This window comes from Carassius carassius, chromosome 47, assembly GCF_963082965.1.
Source record: "Carassius carassius chromosome 47, fCarCar2.1, whole genome shotgun sequence".
Classification (NCBI taxonomy): Eukaryota; Metazoa; Chordata; class Actinopteri; order Cypriniformes; family Cyprinidae; genus Carassius; species Carassius carassius.
Window position 1 is genome coordinate 12,773,804 of NC_081801.1, and position 13,462 is coordinate 12,787,265.

At 36.3% G+C, this 13,462-nt stretch overlaps 1 protein-coding gene across 5 annotated transcripts in view; it reads left to right on the plus strand.

Moving 5' to 3' along the window:
- LOC132130167 (cell adhesion molecule 1-like) overlaps positions 1-13,462 on the plus strand; it is a 305,793-nt gene that overhangs the window by 194,093 nt on the left and 98,238 nt on the right. The gene's annotated exons all lie outside the window — the stretch shown is intronic.

A 13,462-nucleotide genomic window follows, 5' to 3' on the forward strand; every position in this document is an offset into this window, starting at 1 on the left:
ATATATATATATATATATCGGTGGGAGACAAGAGAAAAAGAGAGGGAGCCTTAGAAAAGTTTTTATTTTTTACTTTAAATATTAGGCATAAAAAATATTGAGTTGTGTTGTACTGACTCTTGCATTTCCCAAAATATATGTGGTCTTTTAGATTTTGTATTTGAAACTGGATTTATTCACCAATTTGTTGCATTCGTGCCTAAAACTGTCATATGGTGTGACATAAAAGTTATTCTATGTAAAATTAAAATGGAATATACTCTGCCTAAGTAACTAACTTCAACATAAATCGTTATCATTACTATTTTAAGATTAAACATTTATTTTGTGCAGATTCATTAGATTTTGTATTGTTTTTCTAAATCATCATGCAAAGTAAGTCATCTCTTCTCAGCCTTTCCAGATATTTCATATTAATTATGTTAAACCGGGTTATAAATCTATGAAAATGCTTGTGTCTCTTGCTGATACTATTTCTCTTGTGTCCCATTGACTTTTTTATGATTTGTAATTAAGAAGGTATTTTTACTGGCACAATTCTGTGCCATAGTGAGTTATATAGTGTCACGCTATATGATGAACTTCACCACTCCACAAAAAAAACTGTATTTTATTTGCATTCAACATTCAATTAATTCAATTCAGTTAACATTAATAAGACAAAAATAAAAATTTTAAAAAACATGCTAACATTGTTTTAAAACTTTTAAAATTATAAGAAACTCAGAAATATGAGTAAATCTTACACCATCTCACTTCAATAACATTCAACATGAGCAATTTAAGATTAGAGGAGAGTGTGTGTTGTAACAACAATTCTAATTAACAATAAAAAACAAATCAATTTACAATTAGTTGAATGTTAATTTAGATTGAAAATTCATAGATATAAGTAAAACCAGATACATTAAAAAACATACAATGTATCATTTGCATATGAATTATCCAATGAATCTTGAGACCTCCTCTCTCCTTGTTTGGTCAGCATTGAGTCTTTCCCTGTATTTTTTGTCCTCTATTTACCTGACATTTCTGCCAGACAGACAAAACATTGCATCTTTTAATAGACAGAGTATTGCAAATATGGTGAAACATTGTTAAATTAAGTATAAAATTGAAAAGAAATACATTAATTGTATAGGTAATTTAATGTTTACTATTACATTCATTGAATATGTTTTGAATAGTTTTTTATTTATCATTAAAAAAGGTGTATGTAATATTGTGTGACAAATATATCATATGGTGTGAAAAAAAGTCACACCATATGATACAGTGTCACACCATATGACGTTTTGTTCAGTTAAGCTAATCTCTTGGTTATCTAAAAACAGCTAGCTTATAGTTAGCATGTAAATTGCCACATTGCAGGAATGATTTTTAAGAATTAATAAGTAAAATTTGTATAAAAGTGTTGAAAACATTGACCACATTGACCACTAGTGAGCATATCAGATACAAAGCTTTTTAATTAAAAATTAAAAAGCCAGAACTCACTTCTTGACCTTGCAAACCCCTCCAGAGATGACACTGCAACTTCCTGGTTGAGTGTGGACCTCTTCATCATAATGAGGTCCATATTATTGCCATTCAAAATATAAATTGAAGTGTCACACCATATGACGCCCATTTTACGGACAAAATGTATTTGCCCATAACTTGCTTTAAAATCATACACAGACATCAACACTTTCTGTGTCTGTTGAAATAGCCTAATTATGTTACTGTAAATCTATCAATTATTTATACTTTGCTGATATATATTGTCATATAAGTAAGGTCACACATATCCCGGACAGTCACACCACATGACAATTTTGATGTTTAGATAAAATTTTGATATATATATATATATATATATATATATATATATATATATATATATATATATATATATATATATATATATATATATATATATATAATATAAACACTATGGATAGAAGTTTTCTTAACATGATGTTTAAACATTTCTGCTGGAAAGTAGATTCACATTGGTTGTAATGAGCAAACGTTTTTGATACTTTCATTTTGTGCAGGTTTGGGCTGTGGATACACTTCTCCTTGAATGTGACCTTACGCTTCCTTATACGTTTCATATAGCTCATCCACTGAATTTATTTACCACAGTGAGCGGCATAGCTAGCGGGATGCATGTTATGATGAGGCCCAGTCCAGTTTTTAATCTAATTGAGCCTGAACAGCAGTGAAAAGATTAGCTCTGACAAGAAAAAAGGAAAAATCGATGGCTGATGGATGTCAGCGCTTGCGTGTTACGTGTAGTGCGATCAGAAGCATGGGAGACAGCTGTGTACCATGTGGGCTATTCTGTCTGGCTGTACTCCCCTCCTCTGAATCGCTGGAGGGCAATATTCAGTAGAGCTTTTAGTCTGTATGCTGGATCTGACTAATCCGGCCCTAATTAGCCTTCCTTTCAGAGTTTGCTTAGTTAAAACATTGGATATTACTGACATCAGCAGTGCTGATTATTATAGCAGTACTTTGCAGCTTAATTCGGTTGCATGAACTGGTTTTGACGACAAAGTTTGTTTGCAAATTTGAGCAACACACAATCCTCACATCAGCGATTGATTTGGAGTCATAATGCCCCATCTCTGCACATGACCTTTCATTCATCAGTACCAACCCCCCCCCCCCTCCTTATAAATCAATGAACGTATTGATTATGGATTACATGCTCTCACGGTAATTCACATATCGGAGTCTGGCAGCGAGGAATAAAGCATACGTAATGACTAAACCTGTTGCAGAGTCCCTTGGTATCCTCTTTAAGCCAGGCTCCTACATCCAAAATGATGTTATTATTGCAGCCACATTTAATTTCCCCTCTCTTCTATGATATTTAAGCATCCTTTGCGTTCTTCAAAGTATTGCAGGACCGCAGCTTTTAAAGATGAGAAGGACGGGCTTGCTTCCTTTATGAATACAAAACTAAACAGAAAAAAGGAGGCTGGATAAATGAAGTTTCATTATTTTCCTTCCCTTTGTGCTGTATGTCTTGTACAATAATGTAAAATCTAATAATCCATTATTGAGCTCACAGAGAAGAGAGGACAGTCTGTGATCTGTGCTCCACGGCGAATGAGAAAGGAAGTGACAATAGGAGGAAGAGCTGGCCGAATTTTGACAGCACAGATGTAGAGATCCCATCGAGACCAGGCTGTCGAATCATAATATTACCATGTAGAAGTTTCTCTCTCTCTAAATACTGTGACAGTGCCATTTTTCTGATGGATAACAGCAACGCTTTCTAACCGCATCTTCTCTTGCATAACTCGCAGACGATTGATCTTTCTGTCTGAACATGCGAGAGACTGGATGTTTTCCATCTCTTTGTCTCCATTTGTTTGGCTTTTTATAATATGCAATTTAGCAGATCGATTAGTTGTTTTTCATAGAGACACAGTACCTGTTGTCTTCCAGTAACAGGCGAATCACAGTAATGTTGCATCAAATCAGACAATGTGATTTGAATTTTACAGAATTTCTTCCCTGCCTAAAAAAAAAAAATTGGCAAGCACAAAGATGCTAAGTAAATTAAGGATTAGCCAGGCTGGTGTTGGATCTAGCTATGGCATACACGCAGTCATCCCAGTCATATTGTGGAGTGCTCTAATTCTGCTCTTTCATGCCCAGACAGCTGTAAATCTCAACTTTGGCAGGATTTTCATTGGGTTTCGACTCTAAAAAAATACATTTTGTGAGGAACCCACTATTGGGGTACAAAATCTTGCCTTTCTTCCACCAGGGGACCTGTTTGAGTGGGGCTGTAGGCCCACAGTACCCATTAAACGCTAATAACCCAATTACATAAACCCACTGTGGCTTTGCTTTGTAGAGCAAGCATGTCCTTTTTTTCTTCCCACAAGCGTGAACCTTTATTTTAATGTCGAAAGGAACACTATAAGTCTATTTACTAACTGTGTCATGCATTAAGGGGCTCTCCATCAGTATACACACAGGATTCGGAGCTGAACCCAAGAAATGTTTGCTGTTTTAGGCCGTCATCTGTTCACACATATTATAGGATTTTTTTTTCAAGTGGCTTAAAAGGTTGACTTTAAACGCTGTTAATCCCTACAGTCAAAATGTGAAATATCGAAATCCTTTTATTGATTTGAACTCTTTAAAGGTCTCAGGGGTTTGGCCACTGTCTTTTTATTATAAAATGGTCTTATAGTACATCTTTGAATTATTTCATTCCTTGCCCTGAGCTCCACTTGTAATGTTCACAAAAAAAAAAATAAAAAAAATTCCACTGCTTTTTTCTACTTTCCCTCTGACACTTAGAATCAAGCAGTTTATTCTTGCTGCTACTTAATTAAGAAATGTTCCCTTCTCATGTGTAATAACCGACAGCTTCACTAAAACAATTTTTTTTTTTTTTTTTTTGGCGTTGATGTAGTTTAAACTACAGTTCAAAATTTAGGGGTCAGTGCATTTCTTTTTTTTTTTTTTTTTTATAATACTGTTTTCACTGATCAAAAATGATGATAAAGACATGTATAATATTACAAAAAAATATATATATTTCAAATAAATTATATTTTTTAATTTGCATTTCATCAAAACAATTGTTTTAATAATAATAATAATAATAATAATAAAAAAATCCTGAAACAAAATATTGAATTTTCCACAGAAATATTAAGATAAGAATTGTTTCCTCAGCACTAAATCGGCATATTAGAATGATTTTTGAAGGATCATGTGACAAAGGAATAGAAATAATGGGGGTTGAAAATTCAGCTTTGCCATCACAGGAAAAAACTACATATAATATATTTTTATAATATTATTTTAAAATGTTTTAAAACATCACAGTATTACTGGTTTTTTTTTTTGTGATCAAACACATTTGTGATCAAACAAATTCAGCCTTAGTTCTTTCAAAAACATTAAACATTAACATTAAACCAACTCCAAACTTTTCAAACAGTACTGCATATTGGAAAACTAAATAAAACAAAAGCTGATTTAAATGATCAGGGAGACTAAGTGAAATTTACAAGGACATGCACAGAGTCAGGTGCTACACATCCAGGAACAGCACAAACTGCATCAGAAATCCTCACACTTTTCTCTAAATGCTCTTTTGAACTGGTGAGAGAGTTTTGAGTTCTGAAAGTCATGGTATGTTTTCACAGACATTTTCAAAAGATCAGAAAAACTTGATATGACTGTGACGAGTGGGGCGGGGCCGAGAGCTGTGGAAACGGAGTGAGGCCGGCGGAGTGATTGGAAATAAGCAAAACACGCGCCACTCACTGGTCTCGAGTCCCACAGAGGAGATTGGAAGGATACAAAAGAGGAGTGACGACAGTGAAGGACGAGAGAGGACCAGGCCTGGGTTTTATTTTGTGTTTTGGTTTTGTTTGTGCGCGGCAGTCGTCCGCGAGGGGCTGTCGCGCTGTTTTGTGTTTATTTGGTTATTAAAGTTTCATTTGAATGTCCGCCGGTTCCCGCCTCCTTCTTCCTGTGATTATGAAGTTTGAACTCTTTTACAAGGACCTCTTCAGTGAGACAAGCAAGCTATGCTAAACATTAGAGGATGTTAAAAACACTGCAGGGACCACTGGAACCCTACGGGTTGATTGATATAGTATAATCCATTGTTGAATATCGGTGATTCTGGAGTTCTGCACACTAATGGGGTGGAAAGTCACAAGAGAAGCAGAAAGTTCAGCAACTCTCCAGACCGTGCCGGATCGATCTTGCCTAGGAAGCCATGAGGTTGGATGTGTGATGTCCATGTTCACTGTTTGCCTTACTGTGTGCCATTGAATTGAGGTTCTCTAGTCTGCAGGGAGTGAGAGGCACTGTCAGAGGCTCAGGTGAAAGCCATTAGCATGTGGTGTCGTGTCTTGTCAGGGGCCGTGCACGTGTTGACGTGTGATTGACTCAAATTCAGCACTGGATGTTTTGTTTGGTCTCAAGGACGGGCAGAAGATGGAGGTTGGAGGAAGTGGGGGAGTGGGGGCGTTTCTATCAGAAGACCACTGCAATGTCAGACCGCTGTCAGATTCCCAGCGCTCTGCTCAAAAACGCACAAACAACGAAGATGCCCTGACAGGGTGCATCTTGCAGGGTGCAGGGAACTGAGCTAGATTGCATCAGCCAGCCTCTGCCCTGGTGCTGCGAGCTTGAAATATGTGTGAGTGGCTGGCTAAGCCTTACACAAGCAATCATTTTGATGAATATGGACACGGGCTGGGGGGGTTCAGCACTGCTAATATGAAACACTGTGCTTTCTTTAGGGATCCATGCTCTGCCGGCTAAGAATAGCACTTTGTATGTTTCCCATTTAAATTGCATCATCTGATTATTAAAGTATCACCACTTAGATTTTCTCAAAAATAACTTAATTTGAAAGCTTTAATGTAATGTAAATATCTGGTAAGTTTTTTTTTTTTTACCTTCTATACAAAATCAAAATCACTGAAATATAATGAAATATTAAGATCCTAATCTTGTATTTCAGATAGTTACCAAGGCAACATTTCTTACAGTATTTATTTAGTTTAACTTCATAGTATCTCATTGGTACTAAAGTAACACTGGATATTTTAAAACAGATTGGAATGCATTTTTACTGCTTGGATTCAGGATTAGCCTAATTTTCTAAAATAACTGAAGCCTTTATAAACTGTGCAAAATGAAACTGCTTTTGGAAGCCATTGTACTTCTGTAATGTTGCACACAGTGATTGCTTTGTGGTTTTTGCTAAAATGTACATTTGAGTAGACTAAATAAAAAATGCCTGCAAACTTAATACTGTAACTTAATACTGAACTGATTGGTTCATGTAAAGTAGATGTTTCATGCATAATGGTGTTTGCATTTTATTATGGAGGACTTCCCTTCCAAAACACTTCTGGCAAGCACTATTAAAGAGGCTCAAGTCCAACAATGAGTATCTCAATGGTAATGCTTCATTCTTAAATCTATCATTATTTGTTATTATAGCTGTAACATCTGTTAACTGCATTAAACTGTGTTAAATGAAAGTAAGTTGAATATTGTTTAGATTTCAGAAAATTAACTGTGGATTACAGCTTTTATTTTTAATATTTCATGTTGTGTCAATTAGCATAGGTACATGTTTTATGAATGAACATTAATTAAATACACTAAACTGTAAAGCTAAAGCTTTTAATAAGATTTTTATCCCATATCAAAATTCGTGAAGCACTGAAATTTCATAATTTTTGTTACCAATTTCAGTTTCACAAAAAATAATACTAGCCTTAGTAAATTAAGCTTACTGAAGACAAGTAAACCGTAACAAATTAGGCTACAACAGAACAGGCTACATTCATTCTTTTTATTTTACAAAAGTGATTCAGTCAAAGACAATAAGTGATTTTCTTTCTAATGTTTGATTTACATTATTGACATGAATGGCAACAGCAGCTGTTTTTGGGTTCACCCAAAAATGAAAATTCAGTTGTTGTTCTAAACCTGTATGAGATTTGTTCTGCTGTTGATTACAAAATAATTTGGAACAACACTGGTAATCAGACAGTTGCTGGGCCCCCATGACTTCCATATTATGAAAAAAAAAAAAACACTATTAGAGTCAGGGAGCCGCAGCATAAACGGCTGCTCCAGGTGTGTGTTCACTGTGTTTGTGTGTTCACTGCCGTGTGTGTGCACTTTGGATGGGTTAAATGCAGAGTACGAATTCCAAGTACGGGTCACCATACTTGGCTGTACGTCACGTCACTTTCACTTTCAGTGGGGACCAGAAACTGGTTGCGATTTTTCAAAATATCTTCTTTTATGTTGAGGAGAACAAAGAAATTCATAGAGGTTTAGAATAATTTTATTTTAATTATATTTATGACAGCATCTTTATTTTTGGTGAACTATCCTTTTAAGATCTCACCATATAGGCTATTCCAGGATCTCCTATAGCCTAAAACGACACATTTATCTTAAACTGTTGAAGTTCATTTAAGACACAAATAACTGTGTTCATGAGGATACTCGCAAAGACGAGAATTGTTAACACATAACTGTGTATTTGAACGTTTAAGCACAAGGAGCGAAAGGTTTAGTCAGTCGCAGTATGAGCAGGTGCACGCGATACAAATCAGGCTGAAACCTCTTAATGGACGCATTTACCAGAATGAATTCTGCCCCACTGCTTAATTTTCATTAACAGTTTAAACCATTTGTATTAAAAACTGCTTAAAACATGTTTTAAAAATGTTTAAGCCTACATCTTGACGTGCAAAACAATTTATATTTTTCTACCGGATCATCTCCTAATCCTCAAATGAATATATAGAGTTTGTTCAAAAACAATATACATCCCGTTAATAATCAAACTAACCTAAAATCTGTGTAGAGGATGATGCTGTATTTTTTTTTTTTTTTTTGCTCCATGTGCCTGGTTCCAACAACTTCCACTAAATCATCAGCTTTAGAATAATCACCTGATAGCCGGTGATTTAACTGACTAACTTATGTCTTTTGTTTTTTTGTTCTGTTTGTTCTGTGTATTTGAATATTTAAATTTTTTGAGCCCCTCTCTTTCAAAATTACTGTAAATTTTACTTATCGAATATTGTTCTTTGCGCGACCATTTCCAGATTACTCCAGAACAAAGTGAATTGTGGAAATGAATGCAGACATAGGCTACTGGGCAGCAATCACCTGATAGATACTTGCACATATCGTTCAAATGTCCAACATAGAATAAATGCATTTGATTGGTAAACCAAAATCCAGTGTAACGCTTAAATCTCAAATGGTAATGCATGGAATTTACAGAAAAGCTCAAATTAATATCAGCGCTAATAAGTGGGGGGGGAGGGTGACTTTGGCGATCCTTGTTTGGCCCTGGTGCTTCTAGCCCATTGGTTAATACGGCCCCGGCAAGGATGCATCAACTTGATAAAAAGTGTGAGAAAAGACATTTATAATGTTTAAAAATATTTTCAAATAAATACTGGTTCTTTTGAACTTTCTTTTAATAAAATAGTCAGCCATTTTCAAAATTGATGATAAAAAATAGCACCAAATCGGCGTATCAGAATGATTTCTGAAGCACAGGAAAATTAAATAATTAAATAGTAAAAAGTTATTTTAAATTGTAATAATATTTCACAATATTAGTGTTTTTATTGTATTTTTGATTAAATAAATGCAGCTTTGGTGGGCTTCAGAGACTTAGCCTAAACATAAAATAAATAAAATAAAATCAACCAACTCTAAACTTTGGAATGTTAGTGTACTGTATATAAAATAAACACAGAGGATTAATAAATGATGGAAAAAAAGGTTTATGGTGCCTAACACAACTATGTTTTAGAAAAACATCTAAAGTTCCATTTATTTATTTGGAAATACTGATAAATTGTGCACAATAAGACCGGGAATGTGTGGTAAGAAGGTATATGGGGTAAATTTTAGTTAGACTTTTAAGGGATTTGTACACTTTGAATTCAGTCACAATGTTTTTTTAATTTTACCACAAATGGAGTTGCTTTGTAGCAGCTGTATGTGTTAGCAGTGCTTTAGCCTGGAGGAGTGTTTGTGCAGAATGGCATTTGGTGGGTAAAATAATGGCTGAAGATTAGCAATTCTGGCTGATTATAAACTCTCCCTCCCCTTCCCTACCTTGCTCTGTGGAATAGGTAGCAGGTGGTTGTGACAGGTGTGATGGAGGCTTCACTGAAAGACATTGAAATAGCAAACAAATTGGAGGAAGCATTTTGTGGGGTTTCCGGTGATTGGTGTCAGAGTTGATGGATGTTACCACCCTGGGATGCAATCCCAAGACCGTGTTTCCAAGGAGCCCAGGTGCGGAGTGGGGGGGGGTTGGGAGCAGGTGAGAGCAAGTGGAGAGAGACCAGAAAAGTGAGAATAAGAAAAGAAAAGAAGAAACCCTTGTAAAATATTCATGACTGTGAGACAAAGCTGCATTGTGGCCACATTGCTCCACTTATAGCGTATTTTGACACAAGGTTTTTAAAGCCAGGAAATGACTGTTATCCACACCAGCATGACCTTTATTGGGACAAATGACCCATGGTGCACTTGGGTATGTGTCAGCACCAGATAAAAGGAGATGACATTAGAAAAGATGATCTCTGGTCACTGCACTGATTTGTGGCAAGAGGATGATGAAGCTGTTTTTCACCCTCTCGCTTCATATTGAGACGAGAAGACGAGAGATGAAGTGTGAGAGAGGAAGAAATAAGAAGGAATGACACTTCAGAGGTGGCTTATGTAAGCAATCCACAGCGTTGTCAAACACCGACACCTTATCAGTCACTTAGAGTTTACATTGCAACCTGCCAGATCCCTTCTAACTCTCCCCTATAGACTCCAGAAAGGGAACACTGGAAAAATCCATACGGCTTGAGGCATAGTCAGGGGCGAAAATCTCATCTAAATGTTGGGGGGGACAATAAACATAACATTTCTCAAGAGCAAGTTTTGAAGGGGACACCAATAAAACAGGCAAAATTGTACTTAAGGATATGTGTACAGAGAGGAAAACCTTACTATTGCATGGAGACCGTTCCATTATCCTTCGTCTCAACGTTTCTTTTTGGTTCAATGAAAAAGATGACTAAATTGACCAAAACATTCTTCAAAACATTTTTTTTTTTTGCAATGTTTTTGAAGTTGTTTACACAATCAAGCCACCCAAAATACAATGGAATTTAAACTTAACTTCAACTTTTATTTATTTATATAGCACATTTAATAGCAATGTTGTTGCTTCACAGTTATAATTAAAACGTGCATATATAAAAACATTTGCCATGCCTAGCAAAATGAAGGCATACACACTCTTAGACATACACCCTCACACAACTGTATAGTGAGATCCGTATAAACGTGAAAGAGAGGAAATAAAAAATGTTTATTACGTCAATGACTGATTCGTTCAAAAAGTGGATTCAATTAGTTAGGAAACACCTCCTCAGTGTGTTTCTCAAAGACGCAATTAGTGCTGTTACTGCTGTAGCTCAGTTTTAAACTTTTTTCGTTGGTGAAATAGTGCTAAAACAAACTTCTTGTTTATTCAATTTTTATAAAAATCAAAATCACATTTGTAATGCTATTATCTGGAGAACAACTGCACTCTTAGTATGATGTAATATTAGATTAACTATATTAAATTAAATAAACCGACCAGTGGCGGCTCGTGAATTTTAAAATAAAGGAGGCAAACTAATTGTATTGGTCTGGGGATCCCTGCCGATTGTTATTATTATTATTTGCTTAACCACTTTAAAATGGCTTTTTGGCAGATTTTAGTCAGAAACCGTAAAGAAAATATATTCATTATCGTTACTCATTATAAATACTTGGTAAATTATTAGCCCAGCCGCTCCGGGAGACGTTCAAACCATAAGACTGTATAAAAACAGGTTCAAACTAATAGCACCTAATTTATGTATCTATGATGGTTGGTTGATATTCCAGAAGGGAGGCTAGCATCCTCTATGATGTTACTTTTCTCAGCACTCCTCAGTGCTGAAAGAGAACACTCGATGCTGATTGGTTCCCCCGACCTCCCCCTCCCCTTCTCTTTCACTTATCGGTTGTAATTACATCAGCAGATTTGGCACATTCGCGATAGAAAAGCGGAGCTTTCATGTAATGGTATTGAGAGTGAGAAGTCATGTGCCGATTTGGGTTGATTTGGGAGGGGTCTGAGCCGGTCGGCCATGATGGTAGGACACACTATCGGTTGCCAGGGGCAATGCCTTCAGAACTTCACTGAGGCGCGACTAAACATTCCAGAGCTCTTTAATTTTTGCACATTTATTATTTCGGCGGGACAGAGACGGATCTACAAATAAGAGAAAGAAATTAAGAAAGTAAAGCAATGCAAAAAGATAAGGCGAAAGAAAGGGGACCTTACAGGAACAAGCTCACACCAAGCGCGAAACAGCGGTATTTGGAGAAGCTCTCAGGCATCCAAAATATCGACCCGTACGAGCTCCCTGCAGCGGCACAGAGTCCTGGACCATTTACCTCCGTGCAAACATATGGACATTGTGAATTATATTGTTTACGATGTAAGTCACCTTGAATTCACGCTGTTAATGGCTTTAATCTAACCAGGACATTTACATCTTGCAATCACACATTTAACTACCCTAGCCAACCCAGAACTGGTTTGTCCACTTTGCAGCCCCCAACACAAAAACCTGATACAGTATGTGTCATTGGGCTAAAATCAAATTATAACTAAACATACACAGCTTTAGCCTACATCAAAACATGATGGAAACGTTTGTGTACATTGAACATCTCCTTACAATCTACAGTAGTGTTTACGAAACAGTCGCAGTTATTTAAGTTACTTTGTCATTTTGGTCAAGAAGTGTCTGCTAAATGCAATGTAATCACAACAGGCTAAAACGCATGTGAATAAGCTATTTTTGGCCAGAACGCAGTTTTCACCACCTGGAGGCTTGTACTGTAGATGGACCCAGCCACAGCAGAAAGCCTCGTAACTTTCCAAAGACTTGTGGCTTTTAAACTCCTGAATTGTGTAGTAACTTACACGAAAAACAAAATAATTCACAATGTCCATATATGTACGTGGAAGTATGGTCCAGGTCTCTGTGCCATTCAGCTGCAGGGAGCTCGTATGGGTCGATATTTTGGATGCCTGAGAGCTTCTCCAAATACCGCTGTTTTGCGCTTGGTGTAACATAAAAAAACCTGTATTCCATTGTTCCTATGTTTTCCATATTTATCGTGTGAGGTACTGGAGCAGTTTTTAACGCAGCGGTAACTTCCAGGCATGGTAAAACAGTGCGGAATTGCAAAAATCTCCTCTACTACAGAGTTAACAACAGATCCGTAAACAATCCTGTTTCACAGCCGGTGTCCTGCGAACATGGCGGAGATTGTGATATCGAGGGGAGGGGCTCTGTGCTATGACGACAACTCCTCACTCTCAATTACAACTGTGAAATTACAAACAAAAATATATACATTCTGAGACATGAACTGAAATTAATATTGAATTTTATTAACATTAAATCTTCCTCATTTTCACCTCAAAATTTGGGGGAAACTGTGCCTCCCCTGCCTCACCCGACGAGCCGCCACTGAAACCAACTAAATCATAGTGAACGCGGGAAAATCTAAATGAGCACCCACACTAGTCTAATCTAACGTACAAGACTTGTATATGCGTACACTATGGGTGTGTGTAAGATGTTATTAAACAAGCTAGGTAAACGGCTGTATAAAACGCCTGTTATAATCGCTTACAGCGCAGACTACATCGGTGACAATAGTAAATTGGTACACAATAATATTTTTTGGACACGAGTTATTAATGACTCAGCATCATCTATATTAAAGAGAAAATAATCACGTCATCCGATGTTTAATGTGAATAAAGTAAGCTAGACTTATGGAGTTCCACAACAACTGAAACACGTTGTTTTCTCGC